The sequence below is a fragment of the Chamaea fasciata genome, unplaced genomic scaffold (assembly GCF_029207755.1).
Source record: "Chamaea fasciata isolate MVZ Bird 193981 ecotype frontalis unplaced genomic scaffold, bChaFas1.0.hap1 SCAF_1, whole genome shotgun sequence".
Classification (NCBI taxonomy): Eukaryota; Metazoa; Chordata; class Aves; order Passeriformes; family Sylviidae; genus Chamaea; species Chamaea fasciata.
This window is the reverse complement of record NW_027094086.1, coordinates 84402659-84421867: the sequence shown is the minus strand read 5'-3', so window position 1 is coordinate 84421867 and position 19209 is coordinate 84402659.

The window sequence follows — 19209 nt, the reverse complement described above, 5'->3', positions numbered from 1 at the left end:
AAGGGAGGTGAGAGCCCAAAATACTTGAAAGAAACTACAAGTCAGGGAATTTGTAGTAGGCAGGCTGACCTGGCCAACTTCACCACTGTCAGCCTCTGGTAGCCTTCTATTTCAAAGTAGGGAGGAGACTGCAGAGTTGTTGGAAAAAAATCTGCTAAAGCATTGTCATGTAGGTGTTTTCTACAAATTTTGCTGATAACAAATTCCTAGACAGCAAGTGTTGCACCAAACATGGATGCACTACTCCTTCAAACCAGCTGCTGTGCCCTTGTGTGATTGAAGTCATTCTTAAGACAGTGGCTTCTAGGAGGTTTTTGGTTATTTTCATTTTTGTGGGTTTTATTTGTTATTAGTTGGTTGCTTCGGGGTTTTTTTAACTTAAACTCTGATTAGCAAAATGAGTCTAAAATATGTTGAATTTTTGAGCCACTGCCATTCAAGTGAAGCTAGAGATTTGACATGGAGCAATAAATTACTGAAATTTTAAAAATCACTGGAAAAACCACTGACACTTTAACAAGGCACTGAAGAAATGAAAACCTGAAATGTCATAATTTTAGTCTTTATTACTTCATCACTCTTCATCTGACCATGTTATTTGTCCCTGGAGCATTAACTGGATCTACTATAAAATCTATACAGTGGACAAAGAGGTTCCTATGCTTTGGATCAGCTATCCTAATCTAGGAAATTCTTTTTTTGTAGTGAAGTTTTAAGGCTTTGAGAAACATGCAGCCTTTGTTACAATTTACACAGGAATAAACTTAAACTCAATTCACTAAATTAAACCTATTATTGCCAAGGACCACAATGAAGAGAGATTATTTATTTATTTATTTATTTTATTTATTCAACATGCTTTCCACTCGTGTCATGGACTAAAGTAATGGTTTATGGTTGTTTCTTATGTAATGAACATGAAAGATGCAAAGGATTCAATTTTAGGACAGAATTAAAATCATCTATTTAATATACTAAAAGCTAGTGCATACTGTGTTGCAAGTCCACAGTGTTCCACAGTGTCAATTGCTGCCTAAACCATTAAAGAAATTAAATGGATTGAGTTTCAAAAATAACCTGTGAGCTATTAAGAAAGTTTCTGCTGCCCTTCAAGACAACCTGTGTATTACCAGTGAAGATTAGAGTAGCCTGAAACCCTCCCTTGGTTGCACACTGGGTGGGAACATACACCTCAGGCCTTGCAGCCTAAACATGAGGTTCTTACGAACTTGAACCACCAAGTGAAGGTCTTCACTTCCTTCAGCTTCACACAAAGACCACATAATGCCACAATTTTACATTCTCTGAGTACCCACAAATCAGGCTGTCTGTAAAACTGGCCTAAGCTGATGCAAAAGATGCAAGTTATTACTACTCAGAACTTGTAGTCTGCATGGAAATAAACTGTAACCTGCCCAGCTACAGACAGTGGCCAAAATTTCCCACCTGCACATTTCCTGCATGTCTTTTTTCTTGTTCTTGTATGTCTTAGCCTATTATGTGGTAACTGATTACCATGACTTGGGAGACAAAACAGCGCTTCCCTGGCAAGTACAGGAGAATTCCAGGAATAATTAACTAATTAATGTTTTACTATAGATATTCCTTTACAGCTGGCATTATTCATAGCATTGTATAATTATACAAAGACTTAATTTCTGGTTCAGAAATCTCACAGGCACAAATCACAGGAGGTTGGAAGTGCATCACTGTCATTTGCCCTCTCCATACACTATTTCCTTAGACATTCACACTTAAAACCTCTGGAGACAGGATTCAGGGATAGAAGAAAACTTAGACTGGTATGGCACAGCCATTCCTTTGTGCAAGAGAGCACAGCTTCAGGAGGATATTTTTACACTATTTACTTTCTTTTCTCCAAATATCAATCCTGTTAGGTTGCTCTTCCACGAGGTGTAAAACATGCAAGTGGATTCAGGGCTAGAGGAAAGGTTACTGATCAGGAAGCTTGATCCCACCAGATCATACACAGCCAAATTCTTGATTCCAGTAATGGGTTGAATTCAGCTCCAGGAAAAATGGCAGCATATTATGACAAAAAACCAGCCCTAGGATCCCATTATGAGGTAAAAAAAATGAAGAAACTTGAAATAGCATATGTGGAAAAGAAAATTGGGCGCTTTCTGGTCTTGAGATTCTTTTGTTATCTTTAATTTTTCCCTCTACATAAAATTTTCAGGCATTTTATAATAACATTCCACCAAGAAATAAAGATTCTTTTTATTCAATATTTTCACCTTCTGGGAAAACCAGTCTGGTATTTAAAGACATTTAAACAGTGGATCACCTTTTATTCTCTATCAGCTGCCAGTCACTTCACTTATTGGCTTGGATTATGCACGTTTCTGCAAGCACAAGTCCCTGCAATCTCTAACATTTCACATTGGTAAGTCTTTGCCTAAAACCTAGTATGAAAAGGAAGGGAAGGGAAGGGAAGGGAAGGGAAGGGAAGGGAAGGGAAGGGAAGGGAAGGGAAGGGAAGGGAAGGGAAGGGAAGGGAAGGGAAGGGAAGGGAAGGGAAGGGAAGGGAAGGGAAGGGAAGGGAAGGGAAGGGAAGGGAAGGGAAGGGAAGGGAAGGGAAGGGAAGGGAAGGGAAGGGAAGGGAAGGGGAGGGGAGGGGAGGGGAGGGGAGGGGAGGGGAGGGGAGGGGAGGGGAGGGGAGGGGAGGGGAGGGGAGGGGAGGGGAGGGGAGGGGAGGGGAGGGGAGGGGAGGGGAGGGGAGGGGAGGGGAGGGGAGGGGAGGGGAGGGGAGGGAAGACTGGAAGACTAGGAAAATATTCCTCCAATTTTAAGAAAAAAATGCTTTTTAGCTCTCATAAAAAATTGCCATCCCATTTAAAAAAAAAAAAAAAAAAAAAAAAAAAGGCCTGGAAAACAAAACTGCAGACTTGTGTGTCTCAAGCAGTTACAACTGGTGTCTATCCAGGCCTTAAAGGATGGTTTTCCCATGGTCTCATGTCTCAGAAAGTTATTCTTCCATGTTTATTCCAGGTGTCCTAATAAAAAAAGAATTAGTGATGGTGCTTTTCCCTGTGATTAAACTTCTTTTTCCTCTGCACATTTATTTTTGAAAAGCTGTAGGAACTTATCTTTAAAAATTCTATTGCTCCATCAAATTTAGCCAAAACAATGAGTTCAAAAATTTCCAGGAGGGTTGTTCAAATGGGTATACCACATATAAGTCTATGGGCCCACACGGAGTAGGTTTGGGCTCAGTTCTCTAAGAAATACAGAAAGAGAAGAAATCCATGCTCAAAGGTAGGCCGAGGGTCCCCTGCTAAAGTGGGCTGAGAGCATCAAATGGTCAGGCCACCAGAGAAGCGGTGACACAGGGTTTACGTAACGCAGCTCTACTGCCCACAGGAGCAACAACCAGGAAACAAGAAGGTGGGAGGAGACAAGGAACAAAAGGAAAGAAAAGGAAAAAAAAAAAAAAAAGCTTTGCTAGCTGGTCTGGTTGATTGATGTGATTAATTGCCACCCACACAGAGAGGTGTTGCTACTGTTTATTTAGCATTCTGCCAGCAACAAATGTTTGGGACTCCTGGTTGCTTCACAGACTTTGTCTACCTGGAAGTCAAAACCAGTTGTATCTTATGCATCATCACTGACTAAAACAAAACATCAGGAGCACAAGATAAACAATCCCAAACAGCTGGATGCAGGGACAGTGCATGCTCTCCCCACCTGCCAGAGAGCTGGGAGCAGTGGGATCCATCCAGCTGCTTACACAGCCCCTTCTCTTCTGCTATGCCTCCTTCCTCAGAAAGATGTGGTATACCACCAAGAGACTCAAGGCTTTGAATACACTTAGAACCTTGTGAGCTGGAAGATTTTAAAATATCTGCTTCGTCTGCTGTTACCACTGGGAAGACAAAGAAAGCAGAGAGAGCAAAAGGGGGAAAAATGACCTATCAGGACTGCTCTACTGAGGAAAGAAACTGAAATTCAAGAACATATGGGTATTCCAAAAGATGCTTTGGAGCAGGAACCACTTTGATTTTGTTTTTTGTTTCTGTATTTAAACATCCTGTCTGGACTGAGTTTAATAGAAACTGTTGCATTTACAAAGAAAAGGTAAAATTGAAGACTGTAAAGTATTGCATATGCCTTTTTATTCCACAAATAGAGATTTTGAAAAATCTTTTCCAACTTTAGTTATGTCTGAGAAATATATTTTGAAAACATCTCTGTAAGTGTTCAAAAGTTGAATGACTGTTCTCTATTAGCCACTGGCATATGTAAAGATATGTCACCATTCCTCTGTCAGTTAGAGCAGCTAACATTTCAAGTATCAGTAATCTGTCTAGCAATCTGATTTATTCTCACCAGTTTCCTCATATTAAACATAGCAACAGTATGCACCAAGGAAACAAAAACTAGAGCCATGTCAAACATTTTTCTAAGGTTTCATTTTCAGTCTAGCAAACAACATTTTTTCATCATGCCAAGACTTCCCAACCACTCACCAAGTCTGGAGCACACCTCCTTTAGTAACATGCACAGCTACATCCCTGTTCTCAAGCAGCAACATGCACTTAGATACTTGCTCTAGTGCAAAAGAAAAAACTAACTATAAGAAAACATACTTTCAGTCAATAGTCAATGCCCTAGAAGAGAGGAGACATGGGAGAGAAAAAAAGGCAAGTTCATCAACAGATCAGTTAAAAAGAAAAGCCATGGAGGGAGCTTGGAGCACTTCGTGTCACAGTGTTTCAGTGCTTTATCTTGGCCAGGGAACATACTGAGAGTGGCTTTCCCAGCTGAAAATAGGTGTCTATTGTTTTCACTTTTGGTAAGAGGCCAATTAGTTGTCAAACATGGTCATCACAAAATTGGTAGTGTGCATGGCAAAGCAAAAAATACTTTTGTTACATGCTCATTTTGTCAGAAACAAATTATAATGCAAGAATTTCCAGCAAGGATGGGGCGAGGATTATACCCTTGTTCACAGGGTAATCAACATGCAAACCTTCCTGTTAAGCTAGGCTTGAGCTGATGAGGAAAATGGGTGAGGATTTATAGAAGACTCGTGTGCAACACCCAGAATAGGCGTCACACAGAATGTTTTAAACACTACAGGACAACACCTCTTACATAATTACACCACCCCCCTGATACAGGTTCCTATATATACAGTCAGATGCTTAGATTTTTCTTTTTGTTGTCAGTGACATTTGCAGAGGACATGAAGAGAGCTGCATTGTGACAGGTGAGTGAAGCCAAAGCTGCCCAGTACCAGAAAGGATCAATCTGCACTAGCACTGAGCAGCAACAACAGATTTGAGTTATAACACATGCCTGCTTCCGCCTATTAGGGTTGCAGCATTCTGTCAGCACGTAATTAGCACTGCTCACCTGTCTTAGTCAATACTCCTCTGCCTAATATGTGGCATTAAAACTAATCACCCAAGTATGGCAAATGTCACATTTCCAGTTCAGGGATATGCAGTGCCCAACCACCCAGTCCTGCATACCAGCCAACATGACCGCCAGCAGAAGAGTTTTCAGTAAGAGCACGTAGCACCTCCAAGCCTAATGAGCAGCTGTTTGGGCAGGGGTTTCCAGGCTGCCCTTAGAACCCAGCTGAGCAAGCTCAGGTGTGGCCATGCCCAGCCTGCCAAGACCTATCATGCCTGGGAGTTCTGAGACTGGTCATTGCATGTGTACAGGACAGTGATGGATGACCAACAGTTGTTGCATGGCTGACCTTTCTTATTACTGCATAAACCCTTAATCATCTGCTTTGCTTGGCCACAGCAAAGCTAACCATTAGCACCAGAGACACTGGCTACTGAAGGCACAAGAGCTCTGGGCTACCTGTGTAAATAGATCTCCATAAGGTTAGCAAAGGCCAGTGACCATTGTGGTCTACCAACTCTTTGTGGTTTAAACCCAGCTCAGCCCCACACAGCCACTGTGGAATGGGGAAGTGTATTGGAAGGGTAAAAGAGCAAAACCTCATGGGTTGAGATAAAAACAGTTTACTAGGGAAAACAAAAGCTCTGCCCACAAGCAAAGCAAAGCAAAGCAAAGCAAAGCAAAGCAAAGCAAAGCAAAGCAAAGCAAAGCAAAGCAAAGCAAAGCAAAGCAAAGCAAAGCAAAGCAAAGCAAAGCAAAGCAAGAAATTAATTCACTACTTCCCATCAGCCATCTCCAGAAGAGCAGGGCTCTGTCACACACAACAATTACATGGGAAAGCAAATGCCATAGCTCAAAATGCGCCCCCCCTTCTTCCTTTCCTGCAAGTCCTTGTTGTTGGGCATGGTGCTTTTGGCCAGTTGGGGTCAGCAGTCCTGGCTTTGTCTTTTCCCAGCTTCTTCACTGTTGGGGCAGAAGGCAGAGCAGAAAAGGCCCTGATGCTGTGCAAGCATGGCTCAGCAATAACTAAAACACCTCTGTGTTTTCAACCTCTTTCACCTCAAATCCAAAACAGAACATCGCACAAGCTACCATGAACAAAATTAACTCTTTCCCAGACAAAACCAGTACATAGCTAAGAAGAGAGAAAAGGAAGACCATATATTTTGCCCATTATAAAGAGATAAACCCATGCCTACATCAAACCTAGATGTGACTCTTCCACACTGGTATTGTTTATATCCCACCAAGAATAAAGTTCTCGTACATCTACAGCATCAACTTCTGTTCCTAGGCAGGCCTTCATTTCCTAAGAACACTGAGTCTGCACAAGGCTGCACTTGCCCTACTGCCCTTTGGTAGGTACAAATTCTTCCCTGTTCACTGAGCTGGTGTGCCTGTTCATCAGGCAGCATGTCCTGGGTGAGACAAATCTGCCTTGGAATTCATATTTAGCCATAACCCCTCAGCACTGGGGAACCAGGCCTTTCTACTAAGGTGACAATCAAATCCCTGTGAGTGCTGATGGAAGGAAGAATCAGTGCAGTAAGTGCTTGTTTTTACTTCATCATGAAATTAGAATGATGGATATGCAGCCTCTTGGACAGGTTTAGCTGGAGATACCCAAACCAAATGCCCTTTTCCTCTTACACATCTCTTTTATATTTACCACAAGCACACGTTACACACACATTTGTGCTCTCTTTACAGTGGCAGGTAAAATGTCTAGTGCTCTGTTCCCACCATGTGCGCAGCTGAATTTGTGTATTATACAAGGCATGCCATCCAAGTTTATTTTCAGTTACTTAAGAGGATGTTTCTCCCTAAGGCACAGTTTCTGTTTAGCTTGTTTAGATGCCACAAATCCAAACCATTGGAAAGAAAAAACTATATATATAGTTGAAGAACATAAAACCAGCACTGTGAAAGACTGCCCCTGGGAGGGAGCAGATGCAATGCAATTTTAAAAATTAAAACTCCTGCAAACAGTTTGCCAGTGCCTTTGATGATGAAAGAAAATTTTATTAAAGTGACAGCAGTTGATTTCCTGAAACTGCAGCAATGTCATCCTGCAAAACAAGACCAGTGAATAAGTATATATTTAAAGGCAAACGGAATCGACACATTGATACAACACTAAGAAAGGCATCAGGATCTTCTGCCTCCCCTTCCACAAACATTCTTGTGTCAAGGCTTCCTTCCTGCAGCAGGCTCACCTTCACTAATATCCTCTTGCCTTTTCTTTTCTCCCAACAGCAGGCCAGAGGAAGGGACAGTCTCCTCTAGTGCAGTAGGTTAGTTGCTCTCATGTCCCAAAATAGCAAGTTGTTCAACTGACACAAAGGAAAGAAAACATCCTTGCATCCTGTCTTGCTGCCAGCTTTCAAAAGGTAATTAAACATCCCCCTCTTTCAAAGAGCAGAGTTCTCCAGAATCACAGCGTTTGAGCTCTGATGTTGTCAAACAACAGGGGGTTGCTTAAGCTTTGACTGACCTTTTCAAAGACCTACAAGCAATTTAATGGGAGCCCTCCTTAGTGGTGACAGAAATGTTCCATTATCTGCTTCCTACTTTCTAGATTGCTTAGGTTAATGGGGAACTTTAACTCTCATGGCCATGAGAGCAAAACCAAGCCACTTCAGGCAGACTCACGTTCAGCTGTACTTTCAGAGCAAAAAGCAGCTTTTCTGTGCAAAATTTAGTGTTAGCTTGATCATGTAAATTTTGTTTTCCCTGATTCTGTTCACCAGACATTTCTTTATTATCCTCAACAAATTATAATACCTAAATGCGATAAAAATCCAATCCCACTTCCAAACTATGAAATCATGATCTCCATGTGTCCCAGGATCATCTGTCCATCTCAGAGCTGAAGATGGGTGGAATTGCCTATGAAAGACCTGCCTGGCAGTCAAGCACTGTTGGTATCCAGTGCATCATGTATCAGTTCTACCTTCCTCTTTCCTACCATACACAACAGATGCCGCAGAGACAGAAGAAGAGAGGAGTTGGGTAGGCAGATGCTATGCTGGGTGAGAACTTCTCACATGAGGAAAATTTCCTTGTTTGTTTGCAATCCACTCAAAGCAAAAAAAAACACTAGGGAGCAGAATTCAGCTCAAATTTGATTCTACAATTCATGTTTGTTTTCCTTTTCTTTCTGTTTTTTCTTCAAACTGAGTCCAAATGCTGGATCAAATTCTGCAGGCTGCAAAGCAGTAAACAACCCACTCATTCCAGGGGAGATCTGCTCAATTAAGAACCAATAAGTTCAGCTCTTTCATAATTTTATTGTTTGCTGAAAAGTCCCTGGAAGACAGGCCCTCAGAGAACCAAACCTTCGCAGCCAACATGAGATGAAGGAGTTATACTTTTACTGTTCTTGGACTCGCTCAAAAAGGATTCTTTAATCTGTAAAGTGGAAATGAGGCCCCTGCCATGCCATCCAACATTCAGCCACTTGCTTTTTCTCAAATAAAATGGGAGAAGAGCAACAGACTGCTTTTCATCTGGAGACAATCCTATAGCAGGGCAGCTAAGGGGCCAGCTGGCTCCAAGCAAAGCTCTAGCTTCTGCATTTTGTTTTTTGCCTCTGTGAGATCATTCTCTGCACTGCCTTCCCCTCCTTCCAGTTTTCTTCTGCTTAGACTATGAAAAATAATTACTGGCAGGAAACCTGTCTCTCAGTTTTCTTCCCCTCTTCCTCAGACATCCAAGGTGCAATGATGTTTTGGGGCAATCCAGGAGTTTGAAAAAAGAATAAAAATCCCTGCATTTATCTCCTTCCACAGCACAGTCACTACACAAGCGTCCCCTTTGCTCCCCTTGTGAGGTGAGAGGGAAGACATGGGGATACCAAAGTTTCTGGAGCAGAATTACAATCACACTAAGCAAAACAACCTGTCTAAATAATTTCAAGACATCTGTGGCGTGGTGAGGATTAGTGAGCGTTTTGTCTCAGCCCAGGCAATAAAGAGAGATGCTTGAGGCTCTGCTCCTGCCTATGCTACAGTCTGGGAAAGCCAAAGTTACTGCTGTGGGCAGAAAGTAGGGGTACGGAATTACCACCATGCAGGGGTGATGGAGGAAAGAGCAGCCTCCCAGAAACAGTTCTTACTTTCCCCAGATTCTCATCATAGAAAAAGAAAGAGCGGCAGCCAGCCTGGATTTTCTTCAGGGCACTTCCCCAGCTTGGTGGCAGGAGCAGACAGGCATTAGCTCTTTTACCTTGGGCCAGCAAGTTTAATTCTGCCAGACCTACCAAAAAGATGCCTGAACTGGCCGTGCTCAAACAGAGGTCAGGGTCATCCCTTGGGAGCTTCAAGAAAATCACAGCAACCATAATGGCCACAACAAATTAAAACAATGCGTCAAACAGCTGCCGACATTTCTGGAAAGTACCTTCGCATTATGCTTCTAGCAAAACACATCCTCACCAAAACCACACAAGGTCTGTAGTTGTACAGGGCAAAGGGGTGTTGGGACTAGCTTTTCATTTGTTTGTTTGGGTTTTTTTTACATCAACTGCTGTAAATTTAGAAAGGAAAATAGTGTGATAAACTAAAAATTACTAAGTATGTATTTTTATTACCAGTTCAAAGCCCATGGTCATGTAGAGGGCTATTTTGTAAGTCACCTGAGTGCATCCAAGGGTAACACCAAGTCTGAAAGTGATTTAGGAAAGCATCAGTGATAAATTGACATGGCCCCAAACTGGGCTTTCCTCCTTGCTTGCTTCACTCTGAGGCAAACCCACAAAGCATGACAGAGTAACTGTGTATCAGCACCAGGAAAAAAAAGAGCCAATCCCACACCCTGAAAATCTGTATTTACTTTTTATGAACTACGCAGGGGGATTATTTTCTATTCCTCTGGAAAAAAGAAGGGTCACCTGGCTTTTCATCAGGGCCTCATGGACTCCCCCTTTTCATCCATGATTGTAGGAAGTGCTACCCTAGCTGCTACAAAATAACAGCTAAAGCCATCCCAAAATACAACATACACCAGCCTCCTGGGGACCAGAGTATGAAGCTCTTAATCATGCACATATTTCCTGGTTTTCTTCTTCCTTCTGTCCCTGTGTTCTAGATCCCATCACAGAAAAAGCAGACACAAGGCCACAAGGAAGAGTTTTTGAATCCAGTTAAGATGACAGAAATTTTAGGTTGCGGTTTTTTGTGTGTTTTTTTTTGTTTGCTTGGTTTGTTTTTTTTTTTTTTTGTTCTTTTTTTGTTGTTCTTTTTTGTTTGGTTTGGTTTGGTTTGGTTTTTTTTTCTCCCCTCTAACCAGTGTGGGCAAACAACAAGATGGAAGCCAGCAGGAATCTCTTCCACCACCCTGACGCATCTTCCTCAGAACTGGGAACTCACATGTTTTTTACAAGCCTTATAACAAAAGTAGCTAGAACCCATTTCTTAGATGCTTTTCCAAAAAAACTGGGCTTTTGGATTGTGACAATGTAAAACATACAGAAACAGTAAGATACTACTTCCACAAACATATATGAAATCAATTGAGCTGAGCTCATTTATTTAACACTGATCTGGCACAGGGAAAAAGTACAACCCAACATAAAGAACTCAATTCTTCTTGTGTGCAAGTCTCAAAGAAGTTATCCATACATCATTTTGTCTGATCAATATCCTTAATATCATTCAGACAGTAGCCCAAACAATTGATTTCTCTGTCATTCAGTATTTAACATTTTCATGCATTGGTTTAGCTTATGATAATTCTCCTTTATAGCTCTGAAATCTCTGCTTACCTGCTCATCTTGATTGGGTTTTATGTGATTTCTTTTTCTATTTATCACTGAACAAAGTAATTCGTTAAAGAAAGGCAGAAGCTGGCAGTCAGGCCATTAGGATTTTGGTTTTTGTGGGTTTTCTGGGTTTGTTTTCTACTTTGGGGCATTGGGAAGAGGGAACATGAAAAAAAGAAAATACCTATATTAAACATCAGACTCATAACCCTTCCCACCAATTGCATGAGAGTGTATTTTGCACATCCAACTGGTTTTGAGTAAGATTGTTACTGTTCATGAGACTGGCTCTATCACTGCTGCCTTAAACATGTTTCAGTCTAAAATGCAAGATAAATTAGCTTAATATATTTTTGAAAGCTAGACCTACTTTTTCTCTACCCTGACCTATTTTTAATAGCTGTAGCAGGAGTAGTTCAAAGAAAAGTTGCTCTGCCTGGAGCTGCACCTTCCCAAGATGATTGCATCACCAGCAGCCACAAGAACTCTAGAGTCAAAGCAGCAAACTCTTATATGAGCTGTGAAATACATTCTCACACTCAAGTTCATAAGCAACAACATTAGCAGGCCAGACTTTGTAGATGGGGTGAAGTGATAAGCAAACCCCTCCTTTCCCTACTGAGAGCAAGGGTGACAGATTCTCCACCCACCACTACTGAAGGCAAAAACTCTTCTGCTTACAGATGTGATAGTGGTAGGACAAGAGGCAGGAAGGAAAAGCTTCCACTTAAACGAATCTGAACTCTAAACTGAATTGTTAATTCAAACACATCTCACTTTTACAGCTGAAACTTCTGTTTGCCATTGTGGGTGTCCTACTGTTGGAAATCAAAATCTGGAGCTGATAAAGTAGACAAACGTTATCCTACAATGAGAGTACTCTGTCTTGTTCAGATATGGGAAAGGCAAGACTGTGGCAAGCACATGAGAGGAAAAGGCACAACCAACCAACACAGCTGAGCAAATGTATAACCGAGATTTCAAAGAAGAAACCACAGGAGATGCCACAGACCCAACTTTCTGTTCCATGCAAGTCAGCCAAACTACAGCAAAATCTATTGACCCTATGCATCAGGATGCAGATGAAGAAGAATGCACCTGGGAATGAGTGGTTGCACAATCTGACATGCACACAACCCCCCAGATTTGAGTCTAAAATGACTAGTTAATATTATTATTATTATTATTATTGAAATTAATTGCTCCTCAGTTACCATGCCTTGTGTATTTTAATTTAAGCAGGTGGAGTATGCCTTCACCTTTAAAACCTGGAGCTCTCCACCCTCCAGTAAATCCACTCAAAGCACAGCAATTAAAACTCCAAGCTCCCAAAAGCAGATTCAAAGGATCTTTCAAGTGTCCTGAGCGAAAGCCACAGGCAAAATTCTCTACAGGGACAAACAGGTGAGATCCCATTAAAGTCCACACCACAAGTAATTAAAGCAGAACAATGGTGATGAGCAGACAGGCAGCAACTGGGACAGCTCTAAAAGTAAAATATGCTGCAAATATTGTTGGTTATGAAAAGCATGCTGCTGTAACATGATTTGAGATAGTGATATCCTGTTTGGGTCAAGTGGGAGAGTCAACTTTGTCTTGTCAAAACTCCATTTGTAAGATTTCTCCTGAGGCTCTTGCTTCCTTCCAAAGGCTCAGCAATTTTTAATGTATTCTCTTCCTTGAAGAGGTGTTTTTTGTGAAAGTGATGAGAGTGTACAGCACCACTCCCACCTTTTCCAAGATTGCTTTTGGTGTTATTTTGATGCCTCAGGAATCTCATTTCAGCCTCATAATAACCCACTTACATATGAACAACTCGTAGTTGTCACTGAGTGATGTTTCATATCTCCAGGCTTCCCATACCAAAAAAACCTTGAAACTTATTCTCTGTTTATGTTTCTCTGATGTGGGGCAGTGGTGCTTTCCTGTACACTGCTTAAAATTTTCCTTCCTAATAAATTGAATTTGGCAGGTCCTTGCAGTTGTCTACACGTTGTATCATGGGAAAGGTAAAGGGCTATAGGCGAGTGACTCAGTGATTTGAGAGGGGGGCTGGCTGGATCGAAGCCTCCTGGACACACAAGTCCTGCCACCCCAGGAACCTCCGGTGTGCAACAAACACCAGAGTGATGCTGTGATATCAAGAGGGACTATTTGAAAGCACAAGCATTCCCTCAGCTCTCCTCAACAAAAGCAGGGGCAAGGAGCCCTTGGCAGTGACGGACAGTCTCCAGGGCCTGTCACATGGTCTCCCATCCCTGTCCTGTTTTGGATAATCAGGATCAGCTTAAAATCCATGGAAGAAGGTCTATTATCAACCCTGGTTTTTGTAAGGAGCTGGGAGAGTTGATCTTGCCTGTAACCATTATTTGGTCTGATAATAAACTGGAATGTATCTGTCATTGCAAGGAGTTTGCCCTGATATTTGATACATGTTGTTTACCCAATGCTACACCTCTGGTTTCAAATTGCCTGAATAAGAACGATGAATTTACTGGATGGTACAAGATACAAGAAGGCACAATGAGCAATTTTTACTCACCATAGCCTTGGATCCAGACAAGCAACAGAAACTGCACAGATTTTAAGTGGGAATGTGGGTAACACAATTCAGTTTTTTGCTTCTCAAGCTGAATATGATTTTCTTCTTATTTAGTTTAGCTTTGGCCTGCCAAAGACTTAAGAGATTTCATTCACAGACGCATAGGCCTTATGTCTAAAAAACCTTCCAGATTACTACTTTCAATCTCCAGTACTGCATAAATCATTATATTTCTACTATTATTAAATGAAAACTTTACTTTTAACTAATTCATGTTTTCTAGAAGGTCTTCTGATCTAGATTTGAAGGAATCAAGAACTGACCAGTGTAACCCCAGTTTGTTCTGGGGTTCAGTCCACACATTCAAACTGAAATGTTCTCTTGTTTGTATCTTAAAAGTACCTGGATACAACTTTCATACACTGGCAGGTGTTAGGCTATTGATTCTTCCAGACCAATAAGCAATCCAATAAGCAATTTCTTGTTCTTTTGAAGGCATTTATCCACTGTATTTTATTACCTTCTACTCACTTAGTAAGATATTACTGGAAGTTCTTCTGATTCTTCTCTAATTTACACAGAAAATGAGGAATAACTTGAAATCAATGTCATTAAATTTGTCATGAAAGCAGGGTTTTTGACTAGTAAAAGTTTAGAAAAGATGCTTTGCTACTCTGACTGATTTATTCAGGTTAATCTTCCTCTTCACCACCACAGATGTTATGTTGAAAGAAAAACATTTGTGTTTTGGAGTAAACTGCTATGGAGAAGTCTCACATACTAGGTATTGCTTAACAAGTGCCAGCCTTGCCAACACCCCAAATAACCAGACAAATCAGACAGGTTTTGCTATATTCTTCCCCCAAAAGTGATGCTCTCTGACCTGTTCACAAGGGAAAAAATCTCACTGGAAACATTCTACAGTGAAAATGGGCAGAGGGAAGACAACTTTTGTGGCTTTTAGCAGCATCCACTCCAGTAAGGATATCAGATCAAGCTGGAGGAGTGAGAAGCACCAACAACAGAGCTCAAAGGTGATGGGGTAATTTTCCCCTCATTGTCTTGTGGCTACAGGTGACCCCCTGAGCCCAAACGCTCTGTGTACAGAGCATGCTGCCTTTCGGAGAGGCTACAGGGGGTATCCCAGTTTCCCCCAATAACAAATGAACTTCAGGGGGGTGGCAGGATAGAGGGGAGAAAAGCTACCTTTGCAATTTGGATTTTCTGTTATATTTTTACTTCCTACAGGGTTTAAATTGCCAAGACAAATCTCCTGCCTCCAGCAGTTCCAAATCCCTCTGGCAATAAAAAACTCCCAAGGACTACCTATCTACTTCTTCCTAAAAGGAAAGGCTACGCATGTGCAACCACAGGAATGAAAATCTCTTGTCTCTTCTATCCTGAGTTGTTGAATTGGAAAATGTGATTACTACAAGACCCTGGACACAGCACAGCTTCTAGCACTGCTTCCGTGCCTCACATCCTCATTCCCATCTAGTTTTGAACCTGCAGCAATTAAATAAAATATATTTGCAAAGCAGTCCTGTGCTGATGGGAAGGGGTGCACGTAATTGCTCACCTGATCACCTCTCTCACACCCCTCTGATAGCTCCTAATCAGCTGATACACCTCAGGAACAACAAATGAGCTAAACTCTGATCTCAGCCAGAGCAGTCCAGCTTTACTAGGTTTGATTACATTCTTCAGGTATAACTGCTCATTGAAGCCCTGCATACAAACAAAAGTGCCTACACAGATGTTTACAAGCTCATTTCATGTTCTTTTCAGCATAGCAAAGAGTTCAGTAATTTACCACTCCTGCTTTCCCATCTTTCTATCTGACCCTGCTGTCCAAATAACATCAGATAAACTATAGATGTTATACAGATTCAAGCAACTCACCTTCCCTTCTTTCAGGATTTCTAAACAAGCTCCTGATGCACTCAGTGGAGGGCACTTACCGGAGTGGGATTTCTCCACAGGCCCAGTTCCCCCAGCAAAATCCTTTGGCTCTCTCAAGCAACTAGTCTGGCATTAAACACACCCTTATGTTTGCCATGGCACCCACAGATGAATGCCTGGATCTCTGTGCTTGGGCAGAGGAAAAGGCAGCAGCTCTTGCTGCAATCACAAGACCTTGAAGTGCTTGCGGTCCGTGTGCCACCACACTCTCACTGACATGGTGACACGTGCTGCCTGTGACACTGGGAAACAAAATGTTTCCAAGTAGCCCAATGCACGTAGAACTGAGATCCTGAACCGGTGCAAGAAAGGGTATATCCCAGAACCTTACATCCCTTTGCTAAAAAAACAAACCAAAAAACAATTTCCTTGCTCACAGACCTATCCCAAGGTGCTCACCCCTAATTCATGTTCTACCAGGGACATTTTCTACCAGTTACTTCACCTTCAATTCTGCCTCACTGCTCTACTCCACCCTGGCAAAACTGAGCAAGCAATCCAAGAGCAAACAATAAACTGTGACCTCTTTTATTCCATCCACTTAATACATAACAGACTTTACATTCTGGTAAGGCTGTCTGGGAAGTTATTTGGTTTGGTTTGCATCTACCAGGGGTTGCCTATAATTTAGCTCAAAAAGCCATACATACATATGCAAACACGTATATATGTACATATACATATGTATGCACATATTTTTACTTCCCTCTCTAGATAAAAAATAAGCTACACTATGTACACATGCATGCATTTGTAGGCAAATCTCACACAGGAAATTTCCATCCTGAGCTTAGAGGGGGAAATCTCACAAAGAGATGACCCTTTTGACCTCTGGCATACCTGCCTTTAGTAGCAGGGGGCTGTTTAGTTAAGGAGATATTTTACACTTAATTGTGTCTTTGGGAGACATAACTACACACACACAACACAGACTGCTGGCTGGGAGCAGCAGAAAGGAAGAAGGAAATCTGTTCTAACAGAAAACCAGCATTACCAGCTTTATGGGTATACTATCAAAGCTTTTCTAAGGAGCTGAAAGAGGAAAAGAAAAAAAAAGAAACCTGTGTATGCAACTTCTGTGTAAACTACCTTGAAAGCCCTGGAGTTTACAGATGTTGGGGGACACAGGAAAACACCTGCCCACCAGCACTCTCTCACCCGATTAGAGACCCTGTTATCCTTTGGTCACCACAGAACAGATGCTTCTTCACTGCTGGAGATCAGATACATCCATTTGACCCAACCTGATGAACTCCACAAGCATCCAAATGTTAACAAAATCAGACATCAGCACTCCAAGGAAAGCTGCTATGTGACTTCAGATTCCTATCTGATTTGTCCCTCAGTAGAACATCTATCACCTTTCAAAGAACCATTTGTAAAAGAAAGATCACCATCATTCCTACCTGCCCGAGTTAGACAAACATATTGGAAATCTTTTCATTGAAGAGCAGCAATTAAGGAAAAGATTTCCCAGGCAATCCCTCACAGAATAGAAACAAGCCTTTTTCTGCCTTGTTTTCTTTTTATTTCACCACCTGTTTATATACAGTCTTAAAAATCTTATTGAGTGATTCTAGTAGATTTTAGGTTTTGGATTTTTGTGCCCTTGATGGGTTTAGTGTGCTCATGGCAACCTCAAATCCCTTTGTAGAAGTTAACAAATAACATTAGCTCCTTCAACAGACAAGAAAGCTGGGGTACAGAATACCTAGAGGCGCAACTGAGAATGCAAGAGGGTTCAACACCCTCTAGTGTGAACCTTTAATGTATTCAAAATATTTTACAGTATTTCAAATTTTTTGAATGATAAATATCTCTAAAAACCTTTGCATAAGTAACTGCAAAGGCATTGCTACTCTTCTGAAGACGCGTCTTTTGACTAGCGCTTCTTTTTTCAGTAGCTTCATTCAGAGATCAGGATTTTTTCATAATGGGAATATTCAACATGCTAAAAAAACCTGCTGCAACAGTTTATGGAAAACATAAAAAAGAAAAAGGAAGAAAAGAACACAAGCACTCTTGTCTTGCCTTAGGGCTCTTTGTTTATCCAACCTGAATTTAACCATCCTGTGGAACAATCAGTCCAGCCTATCTCTCTAAAGACAATACTTCAGCATTAATGCCAGCCAGCCTGATTGCAATCACTAACCTGGATTCAGCCCCAGTTTATGGAAATGGCAAACTAAATTTTACCAGCAGCAGAACGAGCTAACACAAACAGTGTTATGAAGCCCTGCCCTTTGTCAACACTTCACTCCTGTCTCCAGTCCTGTGTAATGGATTTGTTATACGTGTTTCCACATACTCTCTAACTGTGCTAGAGAAATTATCACCTCATTGCATCATGCCAGCACTAAAAAAGGCAGAAAGAAAAATATATAACTGCAGCTTGATTGTGAGAATGGAAGAAGGAAGCATTAGACTCCAGGTATTATACAGAATTTGCACAGGAATCAAAACTGGAAGATGTTGGATGAGGTGCAAGTTATGGATTTTTGTGTCCAAATAAAAGAAGAGGTTTGAATTAAAACAGTCAGGCACCATGAGGGAAGTTTGTGCAATGAATAATAAGGGATAGACTCTGTGTGCAATTAACACTATAGCCTTTATAATTATTGATGAAGTTGTTCAATTGAAACATTTGTCTATTTGCTTTCTTTCCATACTTGTATTAGTCCATTGTCCCAGGAAAATCAGATTAAGAGAGCAGGTCTACCATGAACACAAAAAAGCTGGCAACATCTGTTAATGCAATGCTGCTGAAAGAATAGTTGACTCACACACAGACTTGCAATGAATAAAGAAAAAAGGAAACTGGCAATATGATGATATTTGTCATTCCAGCCAAAGATTGCTAAAGGCTTTCTGTCAAACCCTACCAAAAAGAGAATGTTTTCCCCTTTAGAAGCTTTTCCCATATTTAAAAAGCTGAAGAAACTGTAGCTAAAAGAGGATCCTTGAAAGAGGGGAATTACTGCAAAAAAAAAAAAATTCCTCTTTTTTTCACCTTCCCCTGCTGAAAAACTTTCCCCTGTTGGAAAGATGTAGATAAATGCAAGAAAAGTGGAAAATTGGATTGTTGTCCCCTCAAATTCTTTTGCCGGAGTTATTAAACCACCCCCCCCAAAAAAAAAAAACAAAAAAACAAAAAAACAAAACAAAAAAAAAAAAACAAAAAAAAAAAAAAAAAAAAACAAAAACAAAAAAAAACACCCCAAAACCAAACCCCAATAAAAGGCCAAAGGACAAATCCTGTGAAACACGTCTTATAAAAGAAGGAAGAAAAAATAAGAAATTTCCAAATATTCCTTTAACAGAATGAAAGAGCCTTTATTCATAAATATTTTTTTTCCATCAGACATAAAATTTGACACTGTCACTTTACCTTTTTTTTTTTTAATGAAGTAAAATTCCCTCATGCCTAACCACGCTTCTAATAATTTTCTTCAGTGCCTCAGTTTGCAGACATTCCCTCCTACTCACTCTTCAGAGAGCAGAGAGATCACTGCATCCTTGACATCTTGCGGTGATGTACATGAGTAGGAGGAGAGAAGATAAG